The following is a 24367-nucleotide window of genomic DNA, read 5'->3' as shown; positions in this document are numbered from 1 at the left end:
AGATGACAGGAAAACGACCCAGAGGAAGACCAAGATATAGTTGGATTGATACGGTATAAAGTGCTTAGATGATAGAAATATAAGATCTGGTAATGTTGGAATCTTGACAAGTAACAGACTGATTTGGAGAAAATTGTAGATAGGAAGTTAGTAATGATGTAAATTTTTCGTGTAGTACTATCATATCCTGTACATCCCTTGAGGGTACATGGCAGGAATTTGATGATGATGATGAAATATATAGTGAATGTGTTTCAGATATTAAGGAATTCGGTTGAAGAGAATTAGCATTTCAACCCAACTGTTGAAATGCATCAGCTAATTAAAAATTAGCTCTTTTTTCTTCACCATGAATATGCTCATACATAATATTCTCTCAATTTTCCCACCCGTTATACCATCCATCAGTTGCGGTGAAATTTTCTTTGCCCAATGCTTTTTTTTTGATGAATCAAAGGCCCATTGATCTAAGCTGTGTCTTTGGTTCGTGCGATCTTTTGTTAATACTACACCAATTATATGCACTTCTTCATAGCTGCTCTATGTATCTCAAGTCTTGTAAATTACTAGTAATTTTTGCTTGAAATAATGGGAAAGAAGAAGAAGCTATTTGGGTAAATGACTGATGATGCACACAAGGAAACTGTTCTCGATGCCAAAAGTAGCGATAGCGAGTAGGAGCTTCTTTGTAAGTCACACCATCTGTAGTTTTTTTCTGAAAACTTTAGTTTCCGAAAATCCCTGCATATATCTCACACTACGATTTTTAGCTTTATTTTTTTTGAGGGGGGGGGGGGGTGTAGTATGAGTTATATTCGAGTAAATAAGGTAATTTTTTTAACTTTGAAATTTTTAAGTGTGGATCATTGGTTAAAGATTGGATTTATAAAACCCACAAGAAAAACAATATAACAAATACAAGTAGCTGTAAACAACAAGAAAATGTTGATATTGCATCTGGATCAAATGAAATTGATAAGGGTATATCTTCTGACATCTCTAGAGAACCAACTAGGAAGAAGATGAAATATCTTCGATGAGTTGAAATATCATCTTCGTCAAAGAACATAAAGTCTGTCAAGACTCATCGAGGGGAGGTTCCCCCCTAAGAAACACAAAATCTATCATACCACTCCTTAAACTCATTGACCGTTCTCGCCCTCACCACTCTATCAGGCAATGCATTCCACGGCTCAACCACCCTCCATGCAAAGAAACCACTCCTCACCCTCTTGCTCATAGTTTCCTTTCGTAACTTCCAGGGATGGCCTCTTGTCATCACTCCTTCCCGCTGTTCAACCAAGTGAAAGAACTCCGCAGTGTCAACCCTGTAACCACCTCTCAACAGTTTAAAAGTCTCAATCATATCACCTCTCCTTCTTCTATCCGCCAAACTCTGCAGTCCACATTCCCTCAGCTGATTCTCATAACTATCCTTGTACAGTCCTGAGACCATCTTTGAATCTTTTCCACAGTTAATTTATCCCCTTCAAATCCTGGGGACCAAATCTGAGAACAATAATCCAAGTGTGGTCTGATCAGAGACTTATACCACGGAATGATAACCCTCTTATCTCTGCAGGTCAGTGTCCTTCTCATAATTGCAGCAATCCTCTGTGTTACCTTCACCACCTTTGCAATATGTCCCCTAAACTTCAGGTTTCTATCAATAATCAACCTCAGATCTCTTGTCTCCCCAACTTCCTCCAGTATAACTCCTCCCATAGAGTATGCAGCATCCCATCGATGTTTCCCAAACCTCAAGACCTTACATTTTGCTGCATTAAACTGACACCCCCATTCATTTGCCCATCTATCTAGCTTATTCAAATCCTCTTGCAGGGCTACCACACCTGCACTATTACTAATAATCCTTCCCAGCTTCGCATCGTCCGCAAACAACTGAATATCCCCTTGCAATGTCATTGATATAAAGGTTAAACAATATAGGTCCTAGTACTGAGCCCTGTGGGACCCCACTTGTAACCTTCTGTCTCCTTGAAACTGCTCTACCATACACAACTCTCTGATACCTATCAGACAGCCAATCCTGAATCCAGTTGACCAATCTGACATCCAGACCCATGTGTTGCAACTTAAATATCAGCTTATCATGTGGCACCCTGTCAAATACCTTTGCTAAGTCTAAGAAAATTGCAGTATATGCCTTTCCCTCATCTAATGTTCTTGTAACTTTATTATAAAAGGCTAGCATATTGCTAAAACAAGAGTGCCCTTTCACAAATCCATGTTGACTCTCACAGATAACATTACCCTCATCTGCCCAGTGCTGTATATGGTCCCTCACTACTTTCCCCAAGATCTTAACAACTACTGATGACACACAGACTGGTCTATAATTAGACACTTCCAGTCTGTTACCACCCTTATGCAATGGCACTATCTTACCTTCCTTCCATTCCCTGGGCACCTTTGCCGAAGCCAGACTTTCATTGAAAAGCCATGTTAAAGGCACTGAATGTTCCTAGCACATTCTCTCAAAACTCGTGGTGAAATACCATCCAGCCCCAAAGCTTTATTGACATCCAGAGTTCCCAGTATCTGAAACACACTCTCCTCCTGTACCTCTAAACCTCGAACCATCCCTATCCCTCTAGCGTTAAAACTGACTCCTCCAGGATGAAATACTCCAATAAAGTGGTCATTGAACAATTCCACTATGTCCTCTGCATCAGTCACTCTATTCCCATTTTTATCCCACAATATCATTCTTCCACAGCCATTTCTCCTCCTACTGGCCACATAGCTAAAAAAATTCCCTAGGATTTTCTTTGGATCTTAGGGCCAATCTCCTCTCATATTCCAGTTTCGCTTTCCTTACCATACTAGTCACTCTTCTGGCCTGTGTCTTATATTGTTCCCGCATCCTCTCTTCACCTGTCTCCTTATATCTCTTCCATAGCCTCTTTTTCACATGCAATTCCTGTTTAATATTGTTTGTCATCCACTTTACTCCAAATTGTGTCCTCTTCTTCACTCGTGATATACAACTTACCATTGCTGCTAACAAATATTCTTTCACAATTTCCTACGCACTAACGATATCCCGGCCTTCCAATTCCTCCCTCCATGAAACTTCCCAAAGTTGATGTCTAAGACTATTATAATCACCTGCATTATAATTCCACATAAGTTCCTGTCTCTTTGATACTCCTGCATGTCTATTCATTTTCCAAGTCAAAACCATATGGTCACTCTCTCCAACTGGTGGGAGAGATGTCATCTCAGTTATTATCAACTCTTCTGATGCTATAACCAAATCTAAAACTCTTGAACCTCTTGTTCCCTCTGTTACATGTTGCCTAAGACATTTGTCCCTCAAGAATTCTAGAAATTCCATTCCACTATTGCTACATGCATCTTCCTCAAAATCTCTTCTTTCTAATTTCCCACCTAGGTTTGTATTAAGTTTTATAAGAGGTGCATCGATTTCCAAATTACAGATAGTTTTAATTGAATTCAAAAGCAAGGTTTATTGAATGCTATAATTATATATATATACAGTACATGTTATTCTAAGAGAGTTCCTGACAATTAGGTTAACATTAAAACACTCTAACAACATACAGATACTCAAACTGATTATGTTTATATTAGCAATAACAATCGTATCAACAAACAAACACTCAACTAGGTATGATATTCACAGCGATAATTTTCCCAATCCAGTCACAACAAAACCACTCTAGATAGCATCAATGTCTTTTACAATTTGTTATTAATATCACTCTTTGCTCTGAATTTTATCATAACACTCTTTAAACACATATTATAATTCAATTCCGTAAGGAGACAGTAAATTTACAGTATTTATCTCAAGATCATTACAGATCAGTTCTTTATAATACTATTAATGTTCTTTCCAATGAATCACAACACGGCACAAATCCTTTCATCCATACCTAACAAAATTAATAAATTCTACATATCTATCTTGAACGTTCATCACATTAATTGATCTTCAGGAATCTGTTTCTACTTAAAGAAATTTCCATAAGTTCTTCTCTGGCTTTAAGCACGCACATGGTTCTCTGTGCTATCTGTGAACTTTTACGATCTCTGCATAACGAGCATGTAACATTTACTTCTAGACCTATACTCGCTCAACGAGACTACAGACCTCGATCAAAAATCCGGAGTGGAGGCGCTGCCACCCTTCTCCAGTTCACGACACTGAGACCAACACCGAGAGATCAGGAACAAAAAAACCTCATGTGGGGGTTCTTGACCCTTTTATTTTGCCTTGGTTCCCAGCAATTCTTGCACTCCATGATGTCCACATAGCACTTTCACATGGGTCGACGTCACAGCATCCACCCTTCTCGAGCGCTAAGAGAAGGGTGGATGCTGATCGATAAGATCAAAAGCTCGAGCGATAAGATTGGAATTCCTAAAATCACAATCTATCACAATTTAACACCACACACTCCAAACATACCACAGAACTGACTGGAAAGGTACCAAGTCCCTACACCGCACCAAAACCTGGTTCGACGGGAAATTCAAGGAAGCTTGTGAAATGCTCAAACATGATCTGAATCTGAATAAAAATGATGGTCTAACCATTCCAAGAATGTGGAGGACCCATCTGCAACCTTCATAGCAATGACAAGGAAAAATCTCAATACAAGTCTTGGTGAAGTGGTTTTTTTTTTTTTTTTTTGCTCCTGAACATTCAATAGCAACCTGTACTGTACAAATCCAGAAGATAATCGTAATATAACAACATGAACTGTATAATTCCAGAAGAATCCTAGTAAGTGAGGACTTTAGCAGAGTTTATTGTAGTTTTTATTGGTATTTTTTTTATCACTAGAGGGCAGGCTAAGAAAAAAGATTAGTTAACAACGTAGATGTAATTTACCTGTATACAGTGCAACAGCATGCAGCTTGGTTCTTATACACATGTATCCTTCTGATGATGACCTCAATACAGGGGTCGAAATGTCAAGTTATTATTTTATTATTAATCAGTAAAATAATCTTTTCAACAAGTGTTTTGTGTCCCTAAATTCATAAATATGAATGCTGATCACCATGTAACCTTAAAAGAAAGAGTCATCATAATCCATGGAGATGTGACCCACAAGTAGTGCAGCTTCAAAGGTAAGCTAACGATATGTAGTTCCATGTTAATTAATCGACTAGCCTTTTTGAAACGATGTAGAGACAGCAACTGCATTAAACTAAAAAAGAAATTTACCTCAGCTAAAGTGCTCCATATCTATGCCAAGTTAGACAAAGAATTGTTAAAAGAAAATATTCACGAGGCACGAAAAAACTTAGCAACTACCCAAGCAAAAGTGTTAGAACTAAAATTTGAGCTATCTAGTTACGTTAATCCAGAAATTTAGGATATTCTGGACAAGATCACAGACGAATCAGCCAAGCACCGATTACTCAAAAACGAACAATTAATAACGAAGTTTCAAGCATTAAAACTACAGGAAAGCACAAGACAATTACGACGCCATAATGAAAGAAGCAGCCAATCACCCACAAACACAGTTAGGAGCAACCAACCACCATCGGACCACTGTCTGGTTATCAACCAATCGGATTACAACCTCACCCAAGGTGAACTCTCGCTACTGGAGAAAGGTTTAAATTACGCCATTGCTCCGAGGTCAGTAAATAAACTAGATATAATTTGTCATATCGAGAGGTTTAGATCCCTCCCCGCCAATTTAGCTGACAAATTACGGATGGAAACTGCCTGTTTACTAAATACAACCAAAAAATTAAGCAGCAACCTAAACAAAGCGGAAAAACTGGCCTTCAAATCCCTAAAAAATAACTATGACATTATTATCACAAAAGCAGTTAAAGGGAATGCCATTGTTGTTTTAAATCAGACAACCTACATGGAAAAAAATGAACCATTTGGTATCGGACCACAAAACTTACCAAATGATAAATTACAACCCCACACAACGCAACAAAAAGAAAACTACTGAACTACTTAAATTAGTTAACACATGGCTGGAAGGAACAATTAAAAAATTAATACCTCAGTATGCCCACGCACCCAGAATTTATGGCCTGCCAAAAGTACACAAAACAGACACACCATTATGTCCAATTGTGGAAGGAATCGACAGCCAGAATTACCACTTAGCCAAAAAATTAGTGGCCACACGCAAGGAATTGGTTGGTCATTCTACTTCCTACATAAAAACTACCCAACATTTCATAAACAAAATTAAAAACATTACACTCAACAACCGAGATCTATTAGTCAGCTTTGACATAACTTCCCTTTTCACCAATGTCCCAATCAATGATACTATCTTGCTCTTACAGAACATATTTCCACACAACATCATAGCCCTCTTTGCCCACATACTCTGTTACGGATATTTCATGTTGCAAAACAATTTTTACCTTCAAAGAGAGGGTACAGCCATGGGCTCACCACTTTCCCCCAATAGCAAACTTTTATATGGAAGACTTTGAGCAACAAGCTCTAGAGTCGGCATGCCTAAAGCCCAAAATTTGGCTCAGATACTTCGACGATATTTTCGCCATTTGGCCCCACGGCCGCAAAGCACTAAATACATTCCTTAGCCACCTGAACAAACAACACAAATGCATCCAATTCACCATTGAAATAGAAAAATCAACTCTCTTCCGTTCCTAGACACGCACACATCTTCCTTCAGGCTGTCTCTCCTTCTCAGTTTACCGCAAACCTACACACACAGGCTAGTACATACACAAAACTTATCACCACCCAACACAAAAACTAGGGGTCATAAGCACCCTTAAACACAGACCTCAATCTATTTATTCAAATAAACAAGCTCTTAACCATGAATATGAGACCATCAAACATACCTTTATAAAAAAAATGGATACAGTATAAAACCCATTTACAAGATCCTCCACAAAGATACCACTAATAACAAAAAAGATTTCAAGAATGCTATTGCTATACCATATGTTAGAGGCATTTCCGAAAAAATAGACAAAACACTACACAAATACAACATCAAAACCACCTTTAAACCCCCGACAAAATTAAGACACCTACTCAGTTCTTCCAAGGATCCTCTGTCACACCTAGCCCACCCAGGGATTTACAAAATAGAATGCACATGTAACATACCATACATAGGGGAAACAGGGCAAACCATCCCAAATCAGGAAGGATGAACACAAGCGACACATAAAATACCTCCATTTTGGAAAAACCAGCCTTTCTGAACACGCATTACAAACATACCACAGAATTGATTGGAAAGGCACCAAGTCCCTACACCGCACCAAAACCTGGTTCGAGCAGAAATTCAAGGAAGCTTGTGAAATGTTCAAACATGATCCGAAACTGAATAAAAACGATGATTTAACCATTCCAAGAATGTGGAGGACCCATCTGCAACCTTCATAGCAACCATAAAGAAAAATCTCAATATAAGAAGTCTTGGTGAAGTGTTTTTTCTTTCTTTCTCCTGAACATTCAATAGCAACCTGTACTGTACAAATCCAGAAGATAATCGTAATATAACAATATGAAGTGTATAATTCCAGAAGAATCCTTGTACGTGAGAACTTTAAGCAGAGTTTATTGTAGTTTTGATTGGTATTTTTTTATTATTATTTTTTATCACTAGAGGGCAGGCTAAGAAAAAAGATTAGTTAACCAGTAAATTACCGTAAATGTAATTTACCTGTATACAGTGCAATAGCATGTAGCTTGGTTCTTATACACACATATTCTTCTGATGATGACCTCAATACAGGGGTCGAAATGTCGTTATTATTTTATTATTAATCAGTAAAATAATATTTTCAACATGTGTGTTTTGTGTCCCTAAATTCATAAATATGAATGCTGATCACCGTGTTACCTTAAAAGAAAGTTATATATTTCTTAGTTTTAACATGTTCATGACGAGGTAGTGTCAAGCGAAACCATATGTAGAACCGCAACATATGGTTTTGCTCGAGTCTATACAGCAGTTTCTGTTGGAGGGGAGATGTGATTCATTAGTTAGTGCCATTTTTATCACAGTTGTCTCTAATGGCACTATTTGTTGCGAAATATAATAATTCCATGTGTTAATGATGCATTGCCGAAAATAGCCGCGTACCTCCTGAAAGCCTTTAGCGTGCCCCGGAGGGTACATGTATACTACACTTTGAGAAACACTGCAATACAGAATGCAACTTCCTCGTTGTAACAAAACTACTCGATTTCCTTTGAAGTCCTCAAAGCATATCACGAATGTTTTTAGTTAATCACACAACAGCACTATTATCCAGTGTTTAATATTTTCTGGCCCCTTACCTTTGCCTTCAGTTTTGAACTTCAAAACTAAAAAGTGTAGCTTGCATTCCCTTTTCATTTATTGTTGTCCATAATACAGGATGAATTTATATAAATTCTCCATAAACACCAAAATTACACAATAATATAATGAAAGTACAGGTATTTCGGACTGAAAATAAACAGTACATTATTTTCAGTATGAAATATCTGTATATTCATTAAAGTTTATTACTGTGGTTATTGTATATTTTTTGGTGTTTATAATTAATGCCACAGATTTCATGATTAGAATAAATTATCCATAAAAATAATCCAATAGGAAAGAAATGATAAAGTTTACGAAAATGGAAGGAAACAGTCAACGCTAGCAACAGAGCCAGACTGAACTTTTTGCAATGGAATGTCAATAACCCTATCCAGTCATTTCAAGAGTGTTTTTAAATAACATTATTATAAAAAGCTTTTTTATCATGTATGTTCAAAGTACTTAATTACAGTAAGCCAATTCATGTTGTGAATTCTGAAAATAAGATTACGCCAATACTACATTACAATTGCATACTTCCTTAAGGGTTAAAGGGAGTGTTTGGAGAATTACAGTTGGCAGTGAAAGAAATGAAAATTGGTCTTGTTAAATTAATTTTTAAGGGTATCTGATTTTAATAACAATGGTGATGACCTGCAAGTTATACAAAGTAAAATATCTGAGAATGCTTGTCTGTTTATTTAAAAATTAATCTGCAGATGCAGGACAGCTGTTACTTTCTAACAGGGTGAGATAAATAATGCCACCTGTTGTTATAGGCAGGAATTGCTTCACAGCATGAAAACAGCAGTAAGTTATCATTGAAAGTATCTCCATTCAAATTAACTTGGAAGGACAGTCTACGAAGGAATTTACTTAATTACACAAGATAATATCTCTTGGTTGAAAATGACTCTACTTCATTAGTCATTGAATGTCTCCCCCCCCCCCCCCCAAAATCAAATAAATATGATAGTGAATAAAATTATGTTTCAAAATGAAAAAATGTATAAATAATGCCAAGAAAATAAGGAACAAATCTGAAAACAAACCCCAACTCAACATCACCAGAGTTAAGATCTGATAATGTTAGAGTCTTGACAAGTAACAGACTGATTTGGAGGAAAATTGTAGATAGGAAGTTAGTAATGATGTAATTTTTTCATGTAGTACTGTCATATCCTGTACACCCCTTGAGGGTACATGGCAGGAATTTGATGATGATGATGATGATGATGATGAAGAAAATAAGGCAATAGATTTTGAAGGCATTTAGACTGAAAATTCACTTGCCACTTGTCTATGATTACTCCCAGAGGTGAATGAGCAAATGGATTTCTGAATCTCTGATTTCTGCTCGAGATCAGGGGATTCCAAGGATGATTTGGAAGCTATGCATCAGCAAATTAGCACAAGTGCAGATTGAGTAATTATGTGGAATTTCAACTGTGGAGATATCAATCAAAAGGAGGAAAGATCACATGGTAGAAGGGAATGGAATGTATATGCCTACCAAGAGAAAATTACTTGAAGCAACATGTGGAGAGGACTTGGTGTATATGAAAGATTGGATCTGTGCATTGGCTCAAAGCTTCTGCCCATAACCAAGATGGCCACAGCTTACATCTGATTGAGAGTGATCTTGTTTTGGAGGCTGCAAAATCTGGAATTTTCAGTCAAGAAAAGAGTATATGTAGAACTACAAGGCAAATGATTATGACAAGCCATCTTAAAGTGGTGTCATGACATAAAAAGCTGAAACGGAAAGATATCAGTAGTGCATGGGAGATAGTTAAGGGGCATCTGAGGAAGCAGTATCAGATTGTATACCCAAGGTCAGAAGTGTTAATCGGGTGGGAGTTAGATGGACGAGTAGTAGTAGTATCAAGCATGAGAAACAAAAAAAAAACAGTAGTTATTTCAGAATCCTTCCCTGTGAACAGTACAAGGGTCAAGCAAGAAAGGTGACCAACATGGTAAGGAAGGCAAAATCAGATGAGAACAACCTAGCTGAGAAGGCCAAAGGAAATTCCAAAGAGTTCTTTCATTATGAGGTGATAGAAATGGATAAAATAGTTGAGTTACTTAGTGATCACTTTGCAAGGGAATATCATCTGAGGCCACTGCTGTGGCATGGGCTGGTGTGGGAACAGAGGTAGATGAAGGTTCTTAGGATATTGCACAATTTCAATGTAAATATAGTCATGGGATATCAGCTTGCATTTTACAAGAATGTGTAAGGAAGCTGGCAATGCTCTGACTAGGCACTTTAAGTCAGCTCTGGTAAGAGTGGAAGGAAGGCAAAATAATTTCTCTGCATAAAGGAGAATCTAAATAGATCAATCAATATCTCAGGAGAGGAGGTAAAAAGTACTAGAAAAGTTGGTGAAAAGGAGAATTCAGGAATGGGTGGATAAGAATATGATACTCTATGAGGGGACAACATGGCTTTGTGAACGTTGGTCATGCTTTATCAATTTACTAATGCTTTATAATAGAATGAAAGTTAATAAAGGGAATGGCTACACGATTCTAGGATTTTGCAAAGGTATTTGATAGAATACCACATGGAGCTCCGTTATGTAAACTGCAACAAATGGGGATGGATATGAAACTGGTGATATGGATAAAAGGGAAAAGATATCAAAAAGTAGCATATGGAAAAGTTAATTTACTAACGTTTTAAAATAGAGTGAAAGTTGATAAAGGGAATGGCTACACGATTCTTGGATTTTGCAAAGGTGTTTGACAGAATACCACATGGAGCTCCGTTATGTAAACTGCAACAAATGGGGATGGATACGAAACTGGTGATATGGATAAAAGGGTGGCTGATGAACAGATATCAAAAAGTAGCATATGGAAAAGCAGAATCCAGGTGACTAATGGTGTACCACAAGGTTCTAAACTAGGACCACTACTGCTAATTTATACAGAAATGAAATAATAAGAAAATATTCAATTGTTTGACGTAAAATTGGGTAGTTAATCAAGACAATGTGGACAGCTCAGCAGGATGACTTATATGGACTGTCAGTATGTGCAAAAGATAATGGATGTCAGTTTAATGTGGAGAAATCTGAAGTTAGGCATTTTGGGATAAATCCATTATAAGCTGTGAACCACACTGATGGACAACAGTACTCCACGAAATTGATGAGCTAGGGATTTTGGGGTACTAGATGGAATTGAAGTTTACATGGTGTATTTATAAGATTGCCAAAGTAGCTCACAGAATTACTTGGCTCTTAAAAAAAAAAACACTAACAGAGATAAGGAAGTTAATTTTCCTCTTTATAAGGCAATGATACATCCACATCTGCATTACTGTACTTAGTTCTGCCATCAGGGTTTTTTTGAGGATGAAGTAGTAGAGAGGATCCAGAAGCAAGTGACCAAACGAGCAGTCTGTGGCATGCTCCCTATGAATATAGACTTCGGGTTTGTCAGTTACAAAAGTTGGTTGAAAAACGAGATATAATAAAAACATTTTAAGTTATTGGAAGTTTTTGACCACTTGGTTAGACTATAAATAAATTTAGTTTAAATAAAATTTAGTTATTTAATTTAATCCAGAGTAATTTAATAATAAGGTGTGACACCTTTTGGCAACTGGCATATGGAAATATGACTTCTGCATTGCTTCAACCTTGGTATCACCTCTGGGTCTGGATCCCACTGAGAGACCAGAATAAAGGTCGAAACCGGTCAGGGTAGTAACCCTTCTCATAATGCATAGCAATATACATGTCCACAAGGAGATGTGCTTTGCATTATGGGATACTAAGGAAACTAAGGAAAGTGATCATAACTCAAGTCCATCTTTGCCATGAGTTGCCCCAGTCCTGAACATGCTTCAGGCACAAACTCTGTTTGCTTACATTTGGATAAAGGATTAAACTAAATATATAATTTTAAAGTTACTTATGGGATTTGATAGGATTATTGCAGATAAAATATTTCAGGAATTGGATAGATGGGGCAAGACAAGTGGTTATTCATGCAAGTTGAGTAAGAGTGTGGTTCAGATGTGTGAAGACTGGATTTTTTGCTTGAGTGATGAACAAATGGAATGGGTTGCAGAGTGAGTTGTGAGTGCTTATGTTAATGGGTTTAAGGAAAAGCATGATAGATATTGTGTGAAGATAGTTTGATTCTCATGAGATGAGTTTTTGAACTTGATGGAGGTGCTTGTACATAGTGATAATGAAAACAGCCTATGCCACACAACTTGGTCACCATCCAGCTAACCCAAAACAGCATACAAAAAAATCTGAAAAAATTAAATTCATTATATTCAAAAAACCAGTCAACTCATAGAAAATAAAGTATCTCACTACCCAATATTTGATCTACTATACTCAAGACACTAAGTCTACTAAAACTACAACTCTCACCTAGATCAATACAACATATACCTTGGACTTCAATTTGATGCTGTTCAATACTGAAATACCCACAAACTATATCAATTAAAACAGACAGCTCTCACATAATCTATGAAGCATTATATTTAACATTCTGCACAGACGACAAACTAAATGGTAAAAATGATTTCCTTGGAACAAAAAGGTTGTTAAGAAAACTACTTCAATCCTAACTTCAACCCTAGAGAATAACTAGAACAAATGGAGAAAGTTGTATAAACATACCTTGTGTCTTTCTGAGTCTGGCTCCCAGAAACATTTCAACTTATTTCCATCATGCACAGTGATATACATGTCCAAAAGGAAGTATGCTTTGCATTATGGGATACTGACAAATGATGCAGTCAAAAGCCTCTATATACAAGTATCCTAGTGGTGAAGATACTCCAGATGTGCAAACTATGCTTATGCTTGGGTAAAGGATTAAAAAATATAATTTCATGACAAATATAATTTGACCAGAACAGCATATTAGATAAGACTGAAATTGAAAAACTACTTAACATTGAAATACAACAATAACTATAAAAATGCCATTTGGAGCATTTATAAATCTGACATAATCAAACTCCCATTTAAAAAGAAAAACTCTGATAGGTATACAGAGGCAAAAAACACACTATACAGATACTATAACAACCAATCATCAGGGGTACTAGCTAGTATCGTTGATGTAAGTCCAGCAAATTACACAGACGACAAACTAAATGGTAAAAATGGTGAAACTTGTATGGTTATTTATTTTATTAAGCTCGTTTTATGGTTATTTTATTAAGCTCGCTTTATACAGCCCATAAAGGGCACCCCCATCTAGCCAGAATTAGTGTTATATCCATGTTTCATAGATAAATTATACTCTACAAGTGTCAGAGTATAATACTTGTAACAGACACAGGTAACACAATACGTTAGAGTTTATACTACCTGAAGATGTCTCAGTGAGAGATGAAATATTAGAGGAATTAAGTTTTTAATCCTTCCTAGTTCTGTTAACCCATTACACCTCAAAAATGGCAGTATAACACTGAAATTAAATGGAAATTACTCTAAATAAGGATAATCTACTCCCAGAGATTATTATTATATAAGCACCTCCATAGTCGTAAGAGACCTAAACTATCAACACAATATCCATTGAACCTCTCCTTGAAACCATTAATAGAGAAAAAAGGACTCACAACTGACTCAGACAGCACGTTCCATTCATTCAACACTCTCCAATCAAAATATCTAGTCTCCAACGTCTTTGCTAACCACACTCTTACCCAACTTCCAAGGATGACCTCGTTTCACCTCCCCCCCTCTAGTCAAGTGCCGAAATATTTTCCCTGCATCAATCCTATAAAAGATGAAAACGTTAATAAACATGCATGCATGAGAATATATGGCTATAAATTCATCTTGTATTTGTTTCTGTATGATCAACTAGAAATATAAAGAGTTCAACAAAATCCATGAGATGTATCAAAACCACAAAACCATCACTCTCCAAAACATCTTCAGACAAGCTTCTGAGATGAACTGTTCATTTGTTTGCTGATGATGCAAAGTTGGGTAGATCAATAGTGAATGTACATGATGTCAAAATTTTGCAGGATGATTTCGATAGATTGGAGGACTGGGCTAAGGAGAATGGATGTCAATTTAATGTGGCAAAGTGTAAGGTTATGCATTTTGGAGTGAAAAGATTAGCAGCAGTATACCACATTGGTGGAACTGTACTCCAGGAGATTGACAAGGCCAGAGATTTGAGAGTGTTGGTGGATATGGAGCACATTGCAAAAGTGGCTAAATTAGCTCATCAAATCACTTGGTTACTGAAGAATACTTTGACGAGCAGAGACAAGCAAGTTATTGTTCCTCTGTATCGAGCCTTGATAAGACCCCATCTCGACTACTGTAACCAGATCTGGGTGCCAGGGTTTCTTCTTGATGGGGAGGAGGTAGAGAGGATCCAGAGGGGAGTGACCAAGACATGATGTTTAGGGCCTTCCTCGATGAGTTTAAGAACTCCTTGGAGTTGTCCACAATAATAAAAGCGTAAACACAAGCTTTGAAGACATCAATAGAAAATTAGCACAATGCAACAGTGGGAGGAATAGATGTGTACATTTTTAATTTTTAAAAAATGCAGGAAAATCCTGATTTGATCATTTGATTAGCTATTGCTTTCATTTTCTAATTGACCTAATTATTTGATGAAAAATTATAATCACTGTAGAAAACATATGCAGCACTTATAGATTTTGTAAAAGAATATGTTAGAATACAGAGCAAGATGTTCATTACACATATATATTCATCTGTAATTTAAAAAAGAAATTATGCAATTGCTGAGGAAATAATTACTTAATGCATTCCTTGGTGATTCTCGGTGCAACTTCATATTTCCATATCTTAGGTCACTTTTCCCTCTCCATCCTCAGTTACTAGCACAAACGTTTTAATTTTAAGAAGACTATCTTATATTATTCTTTTATAACATTTTATATTACAGTAATATATTTGCAGTTCACCTGCAGTATTAGAGGTGAACTGCAAATAGAAAATTTTCACAGTAATCATAAAATTACATATCAGACAGCCTCTTGATATCACATCAATAACTGTATCGAAGCAACTTCATTAATTGAAAAAAAGGGCTACTTTGGGGCACAAATGACCAGAATTGCATTTACTTATATGCAGCATTTGTTCTGGTAAATTTCAAAAAAAAAAAAAGGATTTTATTCTGTAAGAGAGGGGTATCTTTACTGTAATATGTGAAAAAAACTAATGAAAGCATCAAGAGGGTAACATTTTCAGTATTATTCTATTAAGTCTAAAGACTAACTACGAACGACTATAACCATAATCCACGTCTATTAACGTAATGCTTATCTACTACAGAACTACACATTTTGCTTAAACGTTTTAAATTTCAACAATGCATAAGAAAAATAATAATAATAACAATAAACAGATCCGCTGGACAAAAACATTTCACAGAAGCTGATTGCACTTATTTGGACTGGCTTTACAATTCCAAATCTTTCTCTTAAATTCTGGTACAAAGTTAAGGTAAAAATCCAAATTAATATTTTCATGCTATCATAGCGTTGCGTAAAGTAGTTCACCCATAAATTTTGCTTCACTTAGCAATTAAATTATACTGAACAAACTACTTCGTCATGCTGAACTTTATTGTATATAAAATATGCCTATTTCCGATTTGATGACGTATACAACTTACTTGGTTAACAGTCTTCATCTACTAGAAGTGTGGTATACTAATGCTAACAGCAATTAGTACTATTAGCAGCGGTCCAAAATCACGAAAGTAGGCCTAGTTGCACCAGGATAATCAGGGCACGCCTGTTTCCTGATACTACGAAATAGCAGCAGCAGACGGCGCAACGCACTGTGGCAGAACATTCACAGTTACAATACAACACAAGCATTGCGGAAAAACAGGAGCATAAATTTTACATTTCACACATTTTAAAATGTATTTCTCCGGTGAACAATGAGGAGAACAATAATCGTTTCCGTGAGTCATCTGCTCCCAGAGGATTTCTTCTCTCGTACAAATCAAAAACTCCTTAAATGGTTTCATATCGTTTCCAATACGAAGTTTTTAAAGCATGCCACACCTACCATGCAAATTATTACAGATTGAAAAACAAACCGACCAGAACTACAAGATGGCTCCAAGCCGCATGTGCTTAATGATCGATGGAATATCTTGAAAACATTGCGCCACCTGGGAACTACTACTGGAACAGCCACGAAAACTTCGTAGCATTTTTTGATATTCATATTTATGTAAAATCGCTTAACTCGAATGACTCCCAATAGCTCCTTTCGAACTCTTTCAGTGATACTATTTTATATTACAGTTAATGAAAACGTTTTCAAATGCATATGTAAAGTTCAATGATAAAGCATCGAACTCTTACTCGATGCACAAATGAAAAACTGATAAATAAAAATTCTGTGCCATAAAATTTTTTTAATAAGTTGACAGCTTTAAAAACGCTAATAAGGTATTTTATAACATTACTTAAGATATTAGCCAAATTTTAATTAATAATTAACTTATAATTTACAAAGTCTTTAGTATAACTAAACCGTACAGAAAGGCCGTGCCAAAAAAAAAAAAAAAAAAAAAAAAGGACAAAGGCTATGATGATAGAATCGCGTGAAACTATTGTCAAAACGGAGGCGGAAAAAGTACAGAGCAGGCATTCCTGGATTATTAATATCTTGTAATTAGAACTAGAATTCACAAGTATGTAGACTGAGATATGAAACTCCATTAAGGACCAAATTATTATTATTTATTCAGCGAGTCTCGTGGAAAACACTGTCCACACAATATCTATCGCACTTCTGTTTGAATCCATTAACACACAGAGCACTCACAACTAATTCAGCCAATCATTCCCCACTCTCTCTAAGTCAAAAACAGTCCTTGCTAACCACACTCTTACTCAACTCCTAGGAATAACCACTTGTCTTGCTCCATCTTGCTCTAAATGTTGAAATATTTCCTCTGCAACAATCTTATAAAATCCCTTAAGTAACTTACCTACTTCTATCATATCTCCTCTATTTCACCTATCAACCAACTTTTGTAACTGACTAAACTTGATATGTATTGTCATAAACAGCATTCCACAGGCCACTGATCTATTGCTAGCCTATGAATTCGCTCCACTACTTCATCCCCAGAAACCTAGGTGGTCAGACCTGAGTACAATAACCCAGGTGTGGATGTATCAGAGCTTCATAGAGGAATTATACACACATACACACAAAACTTGTGTGTGTGTTCTACAATAACCAAATAATCCTATAACTACCTTGGCAATCTTAGCAATACGTCTTCTAAATTTCAACTCTATTATCACCAGATTCCCAGTTTCAACAATTTCTTGAAGTACAATTTTTCTCATAGTGGTACATAGTTTGTAATTTATTTATCCCAAAATGCATAACTACATTTCTCCACATTGAACTGACATCCATTATCTTTTGCCTATACTGTCAGTCTATTTAACCCTTTAACTGCTGATTTTATATTCTACTGACATTGTCCCATGAACTGAATTAATTTTACAAAAAATTTATAAATAAAATCAATTAAAATTCTTACAAGTAAGAAGTCCAGATAGCATCATACATTCTTAATATACACTTGTTCACTCACAAAAATGGCAATAATAGTGTTTTATAAAATTTGCATAATCTGCAAGGGGTGTCCACTTGAGGTCGCCATTTTTTTTCCGTGCTCAAGTTAACTCGACCGTAGCAGTTAAAGAGTTAAATCATCCTGTAAGCTGTCCACACACCTTGATTAACTTTTATCTTACTAAATATTGCATCATCAGCAAACATCTGAATATTTCTCTTCAAATAATTTCCTTTATAATTTCTGTATGAATTAAACACTAGTGGTCCAAGAAGGTGATTACTGGTGAGCCATGCAAAAACTCTAGGCACCTGATTTCTCCTGGATTCTGCTACTCCAAATACTACCTTTAGGAATATGTACAGCAGCCACCCTCACATCTATTTCATATCCAACTCAATTTGTTCTAATTCACATAACAGAGTTCCATGAGTATTCTGTCAAACATTAGAAAATACAGCAGTATCACTGTCAATGTATAAAAAATAATAAGCGACTTAAAGCATGACTGACATTCGCAAGCCATGCAGCCCCTCAGAGTATTGTATTCTTATCCGTCCATTCTAAAATCTCACTTTGACCAACTTTTCCAATATTTTTATCACCACTCCTAAACTACTGATATTGTTTACTAATATGCCATTGCAATTTTAGAATCAACTTTTTGCAGTTCCATCTGTTACAGCAGTATCCTCACTAGGATAACAGACCTTTGCAATGTGTTTACTCAGTAGCTCAACCATTTTGTCTGTTTGTCACCTTTCTGCTATTGGCACTTGTTCAAGTTTTCTTTCCATTGTAATTCTTCCTTTTGCTTGCCACATAATGAAACTACTTAGGATTTCCTTTGACATGGAAATGCAATACAATCTAGTATTGCTCTCAGCAGGTGTAAAAATTCCATTTCCATCATGCCACGTGAGCTTTCCTCCATTGGATCGAAGTCTCCATAGTTTAAATCTCCCATAATAATTATTCAACCTGCATTTATTATACTAATTTCCTGATGCATGTCTTCCGCACTTCCACATCATCTGTGGCTAGAACAGCAATCAATAGTATATTTTCTCCAACTGGTCTCAGTTTCAATTCATCTGCTATCCTCCCTGAAAGTCCATCTGCTTTTAGCAATTTGAATACTGAATATAGAAACTGCAGCATCTGTTTAGGCCTCAATCATGTTTACATCCGGAATTAACTACTCCATTCGAAATCATTGCATGAGAGACTAGTGTCTGCTTCTTTTTTTTTTTTTTTAACTTGTCCATCTCATCGGTGCCTACACATACACATCTACAACCACCCTAATCACTTTAATTTTCTGAATTGTTGCATGACTAAACTTGATATGTATTGTCATAAACAGCATTCCACAAGCCACTGATCTATTGCTTGCCTATGAATTCGCTCCAGAGCTCTCTCTAGATAAAGTACCTAACTCCGGATCCATTTAAATGCAGTCCATTGTCATAATATAAATCCTTCCACCTGTCCAATTCAGAGAGTAGGTCCACAATCTCTACATCATTTCTTCTGTCCAACCATCATATAGATAAATTTGCTATCAATGCCCTCCTCCTCAGTTCACTGCCATCATAGCTTGACAGGAGACTTACTATCTTCGCCCTCTCACACTTCCTTTTCTCTTCTTCCAATAACGAGTACTACACAACCTCCCTCATACAATACTTCTCACCTCTCCAATCATCCGTGCTAGTCAAAATAATCAATCTTTCACATTACCTTTTTGCATCCTGACAGCATCACTAAAATCATTAATTTTCACACCAAGCAAACAAGATTCTGTTCATGGTTTTTAATTTAGTACTCCTCTGACATAGAATCTCCTTTTTTAGAAAAGAATTTCATTATTATTCTTTATGTCTTTGTTAAGGAGAGATCATGGCCTTAGTCATCTTTCGTTTGTTTAAAAAAGTGCAGCTATTTACCATTTATTAAATCTTCAAAACAACCTTTCAATTAACTAACCTTAGCATATGAACCAATCCCTGGCATAGTACCATGTAATTTTAATTCGAGGATCAGATCAATTATCTGACCCTTGAAACATCAGAACAGCAACTACTTTCCCAATGTGATTGGATAAACAGATTACTGGTTCTCATACTAATATTCTTAATTTACTATATTAGTATAAGTTCTTATAATAAATTATACAAAATGAACTAGGTGATAAGGAATAATTCTGACAACAGTATCTGCAGGATAAATCGAACAGATTCATAATATGGGCAGATGTGAATGGATACATGTTGTCAAGTTGTCAAACATACTATTTCTCATTTTTATTCTCATAAGGTTCTCTGCTGGCACCTCTACTTTTAATACAGATCATACATATATGATCTGCCAAAAATTGGTTCTAAAAATTTATGCATGAAGCTAAGATATCCTTGCTGAGGATTTCAAAAAACTGAAGAGGAACTTGGGAAAATGGAAATTATGTCCTAGTGTTACCAAAACAAAAGTTTACTGTTTCCATTTAAATTATAGAATGGCTAAAGTGAGACCTTCAGTATACTTCAATGGTGTAGACCTTCAGCATAACTAACAATCCAAGAATCAGGATATCACAATGGATCGAACCTTTCATATTAGCACAACAATAGCTAAAACAACATTGGCAGTAAAATACAAACAATAAAAAATATAATACACAAGCCCATTTAAACAAACTAGGCATTACCTTCAGAAATGCTTTGAACAACAGCCTTAAGTCATGTACATTCAATTTCACCAGAACAATCAAATATTAGACATGAAACTCGACAGACAACAAAATGTGAGACTTATGAGAGGAAAAGTTCTGGTCAACACCTAGAACAAAAATGATATTAAAGCAACTAATATAACCACAAGAAAGAACATACGAGGATATAAGAACATAAGTTACCTTCATAACTCTGCTACTAGTATGTTCTTTCTTGTGGTTATATCAGTTGCTTTAATATAACAGCCCCCTCCCACTCGACAAGTCTTAAGTAATACTGCACCTGTACAAATTCATTATTTAAGTAAATTAATAAAAGAATATAATAAAATCATATTACATCAAAATCTATCAATATATATACGGATACATTAAATTCCTTTCCATAAAGATGAACAAATCCATGCTGTAGAAAGAGACAGATAAACTATCACTGCTTGTTTTATATATTGTATTATCTATAATTTTCCACCAGAATTCTGGGGATCTTTCCCATATTTTATTCAGGAAGATCTGTCAATCTCGATTTAAGTTTCATTTGTATAATTGACAAATGAATCTGAAGGATGCACATATTTCAGGATGTATATCATAATGATTAGCAAGATGCAGAAGCATTTAGACAATGTTTCAAATATAATGTGCCAAACTGTGATCTGAACATCCCCAGGGATTTACTAAACCTACTCAGTCTTTATGTGAATGGGAGAATCTATAAAGGCAGAATAAATAATTTAAATACTTTAATAATTAAGCATAATTAAGAAAATAGAAAGCAACTTAAGCTATAAAGAATTTATCTTCCTTTCACTCTATTATCACAAGGTTAAGCAGAGAAATCTCATTTTTGTTTCAGGATTCTGCTGGATGACTGTTAACATTACTAACTCGTATGTGATGTAAATATTATTTTAGAAGGAAATAACTCATATTTATAGAAAAATAAATTAACCTTGTATATAATGGTTAAAAATTTTGCATGCATCTTTTCAGTTATGCAGATTAGATTAAACTGCTTTCTCACCTAACGTGGTGTTTCATTGTGGAGTGTGAGAGAGAACTATGAATGATGGCAACATTAAATTTGAATATAATACAACTTTTTCCTTTTTATTAAATTTCTTTTCACTCTGTTAGGCTTTTACAGACTTTTTTTTAATGGAAGCATGATCACATTTAATTTATTTTAACAGTATGTTATGAGTGATACACACATAGTTATGCATGCATTGCCAATCTGCAGAATAGATGCAGCACACAAGATTAACTTAGATGTATGGAAATGTACTTATTCACTAGCAAGTAATTCTATTAACATCATCAGCAATACTATTTCATATTTTTCTTTTTAAATGCACTCGTGATCTAGTTGACATCATTCAGAAATGAAAACTGGAGACAATACAAAGCATAACCTGGAAGCAGAAAATATTTCATCAAATCCAAGTCAAATACTAATATATTAAGAAAAGGAAATATGATCAAGATTATTTAAAATATAAATTTAAAATAAAAACTAAATAAATCAGTTAACGCCTTTTATTCCCTTATAGGGAGTAGGTGAGGCCTTTATACTCTATCTAGTTTTTGGAGACTGAGCGGGCAGTTCAATCTCCACTGGTAGCCAATCAGAGATAGCTGATATAGGCAGCTACCGAATGAAGGGGCTTGTAAACAGGTGCTGCCGTCTCTTGGTACATAACCCTAACAGGATATGTTAATGTCGGAAATAATGTGGGTACTACGGTCAATTTTCTTGAGTTTACAGGACGAAAAACCAGAGTTTCCGGGAGAAAAAACCCGCTTGCTCATGCCAGAGATCGACTAACTTGGGGAAATGGTCGAAAATTGGCTTAGAAAAAGTTTCTCCAGTCGGCAAGTGGACTTGAACCTAAGTCTAATTTCGAGCAGCCAAGTGCAGAGGACGCAAGTGCCACTTCCACTGAGCTACACAGGCCTAAATTTAAAATATAATAATAATAATAACAGACAACTAGAGAAGTTAGCTGGAAAGGAGTTGATGGCAACAGAAAATGTTTCATAAAATATAAGCGCAAGTATGATAGGATTTTGAAAAGATTTCAATGATGCTCCAAAATTAGATAACAAAAATGTTTATGGCAAAGATTATTTAACTATAATGGACCAAAACTTCTGGTTTTTCTCCATTTTTCAACCGATCCAAGATTTTGAATATTTCTTGAGTTTACAGGACGAAAAACCAGAGTTTCCGGGAGAAAAAACCCGCTTGCTCATGCCAGAGATCGACTAACTTGGGGAAATGGTCGAAAATTGGCTTAGAAAAAGTTTCTCCAGTCGGCAAGTGGACTTGAACCTAAGTCTAATTTCGAGCAGCCAAGTGCAGAGGACGCAAGTGCCACTTCCACTGAGCTACACAGGCCTAAATTTAAAATATAATAATAATAATAACAGACAACTAGAGAAGTTAGCTGGAAAGGAGTTGATGGCAACAGAAAATGTTTCATAAAATATAAGCTCAAGTATGATAGGATTTTGAAAAGATTTCAATGATGCTCCAAAATTAGATAACGAAAATGTTTATGGCAAAGATTATTTAACTATAATGGACCAAAACTTCTGGTTTTTCTCCATTTTTCAACCGATCCAAGATTTTGAATATTTTTCTTCGAGAGAAATTAATTTTGTTTTCAATGTTGGTTTTTCCCTTTCGTTGCAGTTTGTGACCATTACTATAAAAATAATTTTTTACACAAAAAAGCAAGCATTACATATTGTATGTAACTCACCAGAAAATAAAGTGCTCAGTTTGAGATGAATACACTTATGGTTTTTAATGCACTTTCCTGGCAGAAACGAGGACAATTTTCAACAATAAACATTTTATACGGTAAACAATTGAGGTACATGCATGCTAAAGGGTATTTCCCCTAATACAAATTCGCTACTTATAATTAAATGCAGGATACAGGCAGAAACAAATTTAACGAAGATAAAGTTTGATTTTTAAGTCACGTGGTGAAAAACATATGAAAAGATAAAGGGTTACTACAATTTGTAGACCGCGTTGTATAAGGACCGCGTTATACAAGGGTTACCTGTAGTGATATTTCAGTGGTGGGAGTTTTGTTGATGCTGTTTTTATTATTTTATTTTTATTATTTTTGTTTGTTTGTTTATGTTTTATCTTTGCTGTGGGATGTAGATAGGTATAGGAATATTACAATCATGGTAGCATTCAATTACACATGATTTTATAATATAAATGACAGACACAATGTTTCAGTCAGTTTGGCAATTTATATACTATTTAGAGAATGCAATAGCTCTCAAAACCTTGAATATCATTCATACAATAATTATAAATGATCACAACCTAATAAAATGTACAAAGATATCCCCTTGCAGATATTCTCATTCTAATTAATATATATCTGAGCCAATTTCTTTAAACATAATTGTAGCATTTATGAACAGATCTTTGGACTTCCAAAACATTAGAGGCCAACTTGCTGAACTACTTCTTGCACACAGTCACAATTCCATTCCCCTCCAGCCTCCATTGGTATCTTCTATAACAAAGATGCCATTAACCTTTTCGCTGCTGAGAACATAGAAGCTAGCCAAGCGACTTATTTAAAATTTTTCTATTTTCATTTTTTTCAATTCAAGATTAAACAAATTGTGACACTGTTTTATTGAAAATTCTGCTCAGTTTTTTTTTTTATACAATACAGAA

At 35.5% G+C, this 24367-nt stretch overlaps 1 protein-coding gene across 6 annotated transcripts in view; it reads right to left on the bottom strand.

Annotated features, from left to right (window-relative positions):
* LOC150109686 (uncharacterized) overlaps window positions 1–24367 on the bottom strand; it is a 576277-nt gene that overhangs the window by 393797 nt on the left and 158113 nt on the right. The window contains exon 1 of one of the 6 annotated variants that reach the window (XM_090414017.1): window positions 15978–16424. The exons of the other annotated variants lie outside the window; for them this stretch is intronic. The gene's annotated coding sequence lies outside the window, so the exon portion shown is untranslated. Of the gene's footprint in view, window positions 1–15977; window positions 16425–24367 lie in introns of those variants that run through there. 6 annotated transcript variants of the gene reach the window in all.

Source organism: Typopeltis vanoorti, chromosome 2 (genome assembly GCF_054136105.1).
Source record: "Typopeltis vanoorti isolate ZY-2024b chromosome 2, IOZ_Tvanoo_1.0, whole genome shotgun sequence".
In the NCBI taxonomy this organism is placed as follows: Eukaryota; Metazoa; Arthropoda; class Arachnida; order Uropygi; family Thelyphonidae; genus Typopeltis; species Typopeltis vanoorti.
This window is presented reverse-complemented; position numbering and strand designations above follow the sequence as displayed.